A 10,297-nucleotide genomic window follows, 5' to 3' on the forward strand; every position below is an offset into this window, starting at 1 on the left:
CTTATTCTTCTTTCTCTAAAATATTCTCAAATGCCCATTAAAGAAGGATCATGTGAAGAGACACTAGAAGGTACAACATGGAGGGCAAACATTTTTCTTTTTTTAAATGTTTTTTTGTGTAGATAGTGACATGGGATGAAATACTGACAATACTTTTCAAGGCATTAATCCTATGATACTAGTCTCAACAAGTGGTTGGAAGCTATAGGAAGACCCTAAGGGAGAAAATCAGAATTCAGACTATTTCTAAAATACATACTCTGTATTGTTATGTCACAGTGATATACTTATGAAAGCTAAAAATATATGTACATATAAATTGCAGAGTTTTGTATTATTTGGTCAGCATTATGCAAAATTTGAAGTTTTCTCACTCATGTGGTACCACGCTAATACACATAATTTGCCAATAGATAATGTTTTTAAAGCAATCCAATAGCTCTGAACTTTCAAAGTAAGAAAAGTAAAAGACATTCACTTTCTGCACCTTAATGCAACATACATTTACAAATGCTAGTGAAATAATTTCAGGAACAAGAGTTGAGAGCTATATTTAAATTATGACAAAAACATTAGGTAGCATCATTTAAATTTTTAGTCATCCAAATGTTTTGACTACACAACACTTAAAAGAAGGAAGATAAAGATTATTGTTGAATAATAAGAAAAATACTACATGACATCCTTCTTATTCAAGGGAAGAATTAATAGCCTAACCAGCACCTACAAAGCTCATGGTAGTCCTCCAGAGACTGTCACTTTGTCTGAGATCCTTCTTTACTGAAGAGAACCATATTTCCAACATTCAGAAATTAGCCACATGAATTCTGCAAAGAACTAGTACAAGGTTTGTGGAGCATGCTATCAAATACATGAAAGTCATCATAGCACAGTGGTCAGGAGCACATAATCAAGTTCCCTCATTTAAAAGCCTCTTCCATGAAAAGAAAAGAAAAAATGAGTGGGAAATATCAGAAAGGGAGACAGAACATGAGAGACTCCTAACTCTGGGAAACAAACAAGGGGTGGTAGAAAGGGAGGTGGGCAGAGGGGTGGGGGTAACTGGGTGATGGGCACTGAGGTGGACACTTGATGGGATGAGCACTGGGTGTTATGCTATATGTTGGCAAATTGAACTCCAATAAAAAAAAATAAAAATAAATTTTAAAAAAGCCTCTTCCACATCATAGCTACGTGAACTTGGGCAGGTTGATTGTTCTGTGACTTAGCTATTAAGTTCCCTTAGCTACTAAGTGGAAATATATTACATAGTACCATTGTCCATAAATACCATAGTAAGTGGTACTTTTCTCTTTGTGTTGGCATGAGAATTAATTAATAATTATAAAGTTTCTGGAACATTGCCTATACATAGTAATTGTTACATTGAACGTGTTAAATAAAATATGTTTGAGAATGCTTATAGAGTAGCTCTCTAGAGTTATAACATACAAGTCTATTAAAACTTGACAGCACAACAGCTGTGTTATAATGAACAATCACAAAATCTCAATAGCTTATAATGACAAACATTAATATTTCACTCATCATATGTAGACTAGTTTCAAATATTTTTTTAAAATATTCTTATACTCATGTGATGTGACTTTGGACAAGTTACTCATCTGTACCTCAGATTCCTCATCTGTACAGTGGTATTAGTAATCATGTGAATGCATCAGGAAGTGGTTATGAAGAATATATGTTAGCACATGTAACATACTTAAGCAGGCTGTAACATTATAGGCACATGTTAACTTTATGATTGAAAGTCTATTATAGGTAAGAAAATTATACCTCAAAAAGATGAGGTGTTTTAAACAAAAATCACATAACTAGCAAATGATGGATCACAGACTCATACTAAAATTAATTTGAATTAAATTTGTCCTTTTTTTTTTACTTTATATTACTGGGAAATTCTTGTTGTTAGAAATACCTATCAATATCCTATTAGAAATATTATCAATAATTTGGAAAGAAAGAACTTTTTTTCTGAGAGGAAGGATATAAGTTTGCAAGAAATAACAGTGTTGGCCAACATCAGTGTGATTTTGTCTTTTTCTTAGTCCTCACTAATCCCAGGGAGTACAAGGAGGGAAACTAACATTTATTGGTACTGATCAGGTTTCACACACTATGCTGCATATCTTACACTTCACTTAATTCCTAGAACAGCAACCTTGTAAAATGGTCTCATTGTCTATAAATTTTAATCCTGAAGCATTCCAGTATTGTTTCTGGATTGGTGCTTGCTGACAGTCTGTCTAATTTAACTATATAACATTTGTCACTTTGTTAAAATCTTCCTAAGAAAGACTTTATTGGTCAAGTTGTAGAAAAAAGACACTGCTTGAGTCATATCATGTATTATTGTCTGCAGTCTGTCTGCAGTCTGTCTGTCTGTCCATCATCAGTGGAAGCTTAAAAAATGCAGAGGTATTATCTGTCTTGGTCGCTGCTTAATCCGCACCATCTAGAACAGGGCCTGCATGAACAAATGAATGAATTTGTGAATGCAAAATTGAATGAATGAAGCTAGGAGATTGTTAAGGAATTTATCCAAACAGTTACAGTTCGTAAATTGTACAACTGGAATCTTAACTATAGATTTGGTTCCAAGCCCTGTGGACATCCAATTGTGCCAATTGTTTCCATCCTGTTTCCAACATTTAATGTCACCATGGCCATGAAAAGCAACATTATGTAATATTAGTTTGAAGCATATGGATTTGCCTTTCAGAGCCAAGTGGCTTTTAATCTCTAAAATGAAGCATAGAACAGTCGCTAGAAGGGAGGACATCTTGTGCAAAAGAATCAGTAAATTCAAAACCCCATATTTTAGGGAAGAGCACAGTTTAGTCTACAGGCTGAAAAACAACCAGCATGGTCGGAAATTAGTGAATGACAAGGAGAGTGTTTGAGAAGTAGGCAAGATATAGATACTGCATGGTGCTATAGGTTATGTAAAGGAATTCACATTTTATTCGAAGTACAGTAGGAATCTACTGAAAGTTTTATACTAGAGGAGTAAGATGAACTGATTCGAGTTTTTAAATAGTCACTCTAGCTATTGTGCGAATGAACTAGGAATAGGCAAAATATACATGCATGCACATATACTTTCACACCCCACATGCTGCCTTTGGATTTATAGGATGGGGAAAAAGGATTTTACACAGCACTAGGCACATGGTGCCACTGAAGTTAATGATTACACCCCAAGTCTCTGAACACCAAATATATCTCCGTTTTCCTGTCCAGCTGCTTGCCCTCTGAAGCAGCATGAGCAGTCTCACATGGAATGGGATCCTACCATACAGATGGCAACTCTAATATGAATGGAATATTGAACTAGAGATAATTTCATATGCAAAATATTCAGTGTGTAACAATGACTTATATAATTTCTATTGTTAATATGTATTTTATTCCTGTATACTATAAAATTGTTAAGTGTGATTTTCTTTAATTTTTTTTTCTGGGACCATTTGATTCTTCCATATAATGTTCTTTATCAGCTCCCCATTTTCTTTTATTTTACATGATAAAATACAGGCATTTAAAGTTCTTCATGATCTGGCCCCTATATTCCTCTCCATTCTCAGATTTACAAGAATCCTGCTCAACCATTTTACAGGCATCCATATTCTGTGCTGAGGCAGTAGCAAATATATTCATCAGATTCTATTATTTGTCCTATACTTCTATGTCTTTGGTACTTTCAGTTTTTGGTCTAATAAACTTCTATTTATTTTTAAAACCTTGGTTTGTTTTCTTCCCCAGAAAGCTATCCCTGGTACTTCCTTAATTAGAGAGTCACACTTTTTTCTAAATTTTCTTGACCCCTTATTTATGAATATATTAATTAATTTCTTGACTAGATTCTTACAATTACCAAAATGAGTTTCCTGTTGAGGGATTACTTTTCATTCGTTTTATGCTTCATGTGTATAGTAGCATTGGGTTTGAGATAGTTCAGCCATTAAACAAATATGTTCTAGGTTGAAATCTACTTTTTTATATATGCAGATGTTCTGAATAACTACTATTAACGTAGAAATAAAGTAAATTCACAATATGCAATAAGGAAACCAGGATAATTCTTATTAATCAGTTGTCAAACTCCAGTGGCAAAAAGTATTGCCACTTAACCAAAGGGAAATAAAACATAGATCCTCCTTCCACAGTTTGGCTATTGTGGCCATTGCTGATAGAAACATCGGGGTGCAGGTGTCCCGACGTTTCACTGCATCTGAATCTTTGGGGTAAATCCCCAACAGTGCAATTGCTGGGTCGTAGGGCAGGTCTATTTTTAACTCTTTGAGGAACCTCCACATAGATCCTTAGTGAGATTGCAAACATTCTTAAGAATTTTAATAATTTTTGTGGTTTTGGAAGTCTGTACTTAGATACAGAACAAAACAAAGAATAAATTAAAATCAATAGAAGTTTTATTGTCTAAAAAATTGAATTTGGAAGAAATGTGTTGATATATTATAGTAATCACCTTCTTTATTGTTTTGATTTAAGCACTTTAAAAATAATGTTTCCACTGAGGGCCTCCACCACAATTTATAGGGGTTTTTGGTCTTTACTCTTTTATTCAGAATGCTGCTGACCTTTGAAATGGAGAGATGGAAGGAAAGAAATACAGTATTTATTATTTGAGGATGCAGCGTACTACTAGACTGCTTTCAGCCCTGACAAACAAGATCATACTTGCAAAGGTCCTTGAAAAATTAAAAAAAAAAAAAAGCAATCTCTATTCATAACACTGGTAACAATAATGGCAATGACATACCTTCTAGATTCAAGATCCCAGAAATTAGTACATTTGTTAAAAAGTATAGGCTTCAGTGGATATATTTATTATTCTGTTGAATATTATAATTTTCTGCTCACATTTCCTCACCTCCTTCCACAAGGCCACTGGAATATCTAAAAATAGCATAAATGACAGACCTCCATGGTTATATGAATTCCTGGAGTCTAGATTGTTTTTCTTGTTCCCTCTGTAAATCTTGCACCCAAAATAATGGGGCAAACAATGCAGAATCCGAATATTTGTTAGACTAATAAATGATATATTCATACCCACCTTAATTTTAATGAAAATAATTCCATTTTTCCTAATAGTTATGTATGCTTCAATATTAGTATGTATGTATCTACTAGATCTTCCAGTTGTTAAATTTTGCCAAATTTGTTTTGTCTCTCAATTGATCTCTCTCTGTTTATGAATTTGTAGCCATAATCTTTTATCTCTTTCTGAAGTTTCAAGAGTAAGATGTGGACATAGTGTCCCCTCACTCCAAACAATACAATGTTTCTGTTCTCCAAACAACCATACTTTCTTGAATAACAATCATATAAGCTTCCAAATCAGGAATTTAAAATTAGTACAATAAGATCATTTAAGCCCAAATTGCCATTCAGATTTTGTCAGTTGCCCCAACAGTAACAACTTTCCCATTCTGGTTCTGATTCTGGTTCCTATCCAGGACACCATGTGGCTTTTAATTGTTAGGTCTTTTCTGATTCTTCCATCCTGATTCAGTCCCTCAGTGTTTTGCTGTCTTTTTTGTCTTTGACAAGTTTAAAGGGAGCAGGCCTTCCATTCTATATAGCATGACCTTCAACCTGGGTCCATGTGCTAATTTTCCTTCCTGACTAAGCTCATGTACTTTTGGCAAGAATTCCTGCCAAATGTTGCACACTTCTAGGTGCATGACCTCATGAGACACTTGTATATAACTCTAATAGAATATACATTTATATACATAAAATCCATCTATAATAGAATATGTAATAGAACCAATAATTCTATTCATTTATTCACCCACTTAGTATAATATCATGGATTCTTAACTTATTCAATGGATTGCAACCCATTGTTATTGCTTCTTATTTTGATACCAAAATCATTCAACTGGCTTCTATGTGCTTTAGAGATGTCTTCAACATTCATTGAGCATTACCTTAATTTCAGGCACAATACGATATACAAAGCTCATCTCCTACTCTCCCTGTCCTAGTCCTAGGAAAAGTTAATACTTTAAGAAGCCCTGGTTCCTTTTAGTGAGGTCAGCATTTAGAAAACCACTATCTTAGAACTCACTGTACTTCTTGTTACAGGAGTATCATTGCCTTATTAGTGGGCAGAGCTGGAAGTATATGTATGTGAATACATATACAACTACAACTACTGTACATGTAATGGTGCATATATGTTACAAAATCATAAGTCTATACCAAAATCTTTAATTTTAGTACATCTCATGTTTCTTTCCATCATTTTACCTTTCTTTGATAATTAATATCTTCTCTTGCATCCAGAGGCCTCTTTCTCAATATGTTTACTTATTTGCTCAACGTAACTGAACTGTAGCCATGCCAGCCATCTTTTCTGTCATCTCATTACTCCCATTATTGGTTATCACATTTTCTAGTCTGCTCAGCATCCCTGACCATCCATTTGCCTTATGTTCTCCTCTACAAAGGGAAGAGGAAGGAAAGAAAAACTGGTAAAGAATTTTTAGCGACATCTCTGTCCACTGATAGGTACTTCACAAAAGATTCATTAAAGAAATCCTGTACTGCACCCACATGAAAAGAGAAAGGAAAAGAAGGAAGAAACAACTCTTTCTGGTTGCTCCATGGGTTACATATTTAAAATTGAGTTATCTAAATGATTCTAGGGGCTCCTGGGTAGCTCAGTCCCTCAAGCATCTAACTCTTGGTTTTGGCTCAGTCATAATCTTGGGACTGTTGGATAGAGTGCCATGTTGGGCTCCATGCTCAGTGCAAACTCTGCTTAAGATCCTCTCCCTCTGACGTTCCCCCAACTCATACTGTTTCTCTCTCTCTAAAATAAATAAATACATCTTAAAAAAAAGAAAAGAAATGATTCTATACTTGTGCCTGAAATATTTCTTTGCAGTTCTACACACCACCCCCAAATTATGTTAAATTAAAGGTGTTTATGATAGAATTTAAGACATCTGCCATTTATAAACCCTGGTGTTATAATAAAAATGTTGTATTGTGGTACTAATTATATCAACAGTTCTAGATCTGTATCTAGAGAATATGCATGTAAAATTGTATGATTTTTTAAAATTCAGTAAAAACAACTATATTTTCTGAAAAGCATGGTCCTTATATGAGAGCATATATGTAGGTAGTGCATATTTACTGTCACCATTTAACAAAAAAGGACACTTAGGCTAAAGGATCAAATAGTTTCCTACAATCTCAGAAGCATTCAGTTCTTCAAATTTCACTATATCATACCACTGACTTTACGAGAATATGAAGCATACACCTAGAGAATATTTTGCTCTTCTCTTCCAAAAATATACAGTTTTGTGACAATATCTCAGTGGATGATTTTAGCCATAAATAGTAGAATATCCCATTAAAAGGAGATTAATTATGGGGATATATATTACCTCACATAATAGGAATTTTAGTGTCAATCACTGTGAATGGTCTGAAATATTACTTTACCTATGAGCTAAAATAATTAGCCTGTAACAGTTGCATGAGTGCGCATGAACACAAAACTCTGGGTCAGAAACAAAGGCTTTATTACTCACAACAGTAACAACAGCCAGAGTATCAATTTTTGCTGATTCCATGAGTCCCATTTCCACATGGAAATTAAAAGAGCCAGGAAATCCCTGCCTATAAAGTGGGTTGCATTACTGGAGAAGAACTCTAAAGTTAATCTTTTTTTAATAGGCTTGCCTACTCTTTGTCTTGAAGGTAAACATTAACTTTATCATACCGAAAACTAAACAAACTGGCTCTATTAGTAGAGCAGACACTATCTCTATCTTACAAGCTTCTTCATTATACAAACATCCTTGAAAGTGTAGTCACAAGCAAAGGCAGTCAGTACCGCTGCTTGCAAGATGTGCTGAAATGCCAGAGACCCATGGAAAATTGGCTCTCAGTGCTTAGCTGAAGGTTGATTCCAGAAATGGTTTTGCAAGTCAGAAATATCATCATGGACCCAGGTGCTCAGTACATTAGTCCTCTGTTACCTTTGGTGAGTTGGAAATGTTTTTACTTCTGATTGTGAGATGTTTATAGCAGTTTTGTGTTATCATCTTGACATATGGCCGTAGCTAGTGAAAAAAGAGATATTTCCAATCTTGCATCATTTCATTTGTTTGCTTTTTTGTAAAGCTACATTGATAGATTTACCTCTCTATCCCTTTGGTCAGGATTGGGTCACAAATTCATACCTAATCAATCACAACCAAGGGGTTTGAGACCTATCATAATTATTGTCCTCTTCTCTTTTTCCTGAACCACGTGAGAGTGAATATCCAAACAAATGGAGGTTCTGCAGCAAAGAAGGCAGATGGGGCAACCAATGACACTACCAGGCTTCTAGATTCCAGGGACATTTCTATTTCTCTGCTCTATAAATTTTAAGCTTTTCTTTTGCAGCACAGAGGTGGAAAATGGTCTTTCTCTTTCACATACAATAATGGAATATGAACAATTACAAAGTGTTTACATTTTGAGAAAACCTTAACTGTGAAGCTAAGTGGGACACATGGCTTCATCCTATTATCTGACAGTTTGTCCTCTTACTCAACTTAAAAACGTTGTAATTTGGAGGTTTCCCTCCTTTTTATCTTGAGGTTTAGAGACAATGAATTATCACCATTACTATCCCTTTCAGGAACCTTTCTCAAGCTTCCATTCTAAAGTGTTTCTTCTTATTTATAACTTGAAAAAAATTTAAGTGGGACTACTCTTAAAAATCAAACTTCCTTACATTCCCTTGAGAGCTCATCATTATTTTCTTCATCAGGAAATCATCTCTTGAATTACCAGAGAGTCAATTAGCATGATTTTGAGAGCAATTTATATTTGAATAGCCTTTAAATGTGTATTTTATGGAAGGAAAGTAAAAAATATCTATTTGATTAATTTAATTACTAAAGGTAAAACTCCAAAAAAATAGGATACTTTCCCTCCACTTGATGGTTCTTCTTTTTCCCTAGTCTAAACTTTTATATCGAAGAGCTCTCAAACATGCATCATGCTGTGGTGTGATGGGATCTTATGAAACTGGGTTACTAAGTTATTTCCAGAAACCTAAGGAAGTTTCTTTAATCTTTTAACTGGTGGAGCCTCAACTGAATATAATAAAGAGCTTTTTTATTATTTAAAATAAGGTGTTCTGTTTCCCTACCTTAAGAGAATTACATAAAGTGTTCTCCCTAGTTTTGAAAATCTCATTCGAATTATGTCTATATTTAGTTTCTAAACAAGGGACCTTTCAGTCTGTGATCTCTGACACTGGCTCAGATGCTGTTACTTTAGGTGTTTTTTGTTAGATTTTCAAAAATTAGGATTGTACCTTCTAACAAAAATTCAGGAAATTGATGTGTCCTAAATCACACACGCATTTATCTACTTTGTGGAAGGGAGAAAACCTGTGTCCTAGCCCAAGGCTTTCCCCATAGAATAAATTGCCTGGGAGCCTACCACACAGTAATAATTTAGAAGTAGGTTTCAAAAAGCTCCAGATAGCCCCTATTACTACTATGTGACATTGCAAAAGTCACTTTAGTGCTCTGGAATGTTTGTTTCCTTATTGTGATGTTCAAGCATTGGATTAAATGCTCTTTAAGATCATCATACTATAAACTGTTCTCAGGATCTGTGAGATTTCATGATTCTTACTAATTTTATAAGGCTGTAGTCAGGATGTTTTCTAGACATGAGGACATGTCTATAATTCTTGCAAAGATTTGCTCTGTAAGCACTTTAAAGGTTCACTACCATGATTTTTAGTTCAATGTTTTCCTCTCCATTTGTGAAAAACAAAGACTGAGCCACATGACTCTCTTCCTAATTCTGAAACTATACTGCCTTTTCATTTCATTGAATATATTGTTTTTACAGAACTAAAAAGTTGAATTTAATTTGAGTAAAGGATGAAGTACTATGTGTAACAATGTCCTTTCCTTCGAATTTGTACTCAAGGACATCAGCAAAACTTTCAGTAGAACAATTAATAAAGCAAAAGTAGTGTATACCATTAGCTACTCCTACTTTTCTTTGGGAACTAGATGAAGTCCAAATAAAAATTAACAAAAATATGCTTTTATACTTTTCTATAAGTAGGCTGCTTTCATGTAATGTATTTCTAGTTCATCTAAGTACTTTCTAAGTAAAATATTTATTAAGCATACTGGGTATGCAACACAGTCACACAATTCCCCCCGCCTCTCAATCTGGATACTCAGCCTCTGACATTATCTGTTGG

The sequence above is a fragment of the Vulpes lagopus genome, chromosome 3 (assembly GCF_018345385.1).
Source record: "Vulpes lagopus strain Blue_001 chromosome 3, ASM1834538v1, whole genome shotgun sequence".
In the NCBI taxonomy this organism is placed as follows: domain Eukaryota; kingdom Metazoa; phylum Chordata; class Mammalia; order Carnivora; family Canidae; genus Vulpes; species Vulpes lagopus.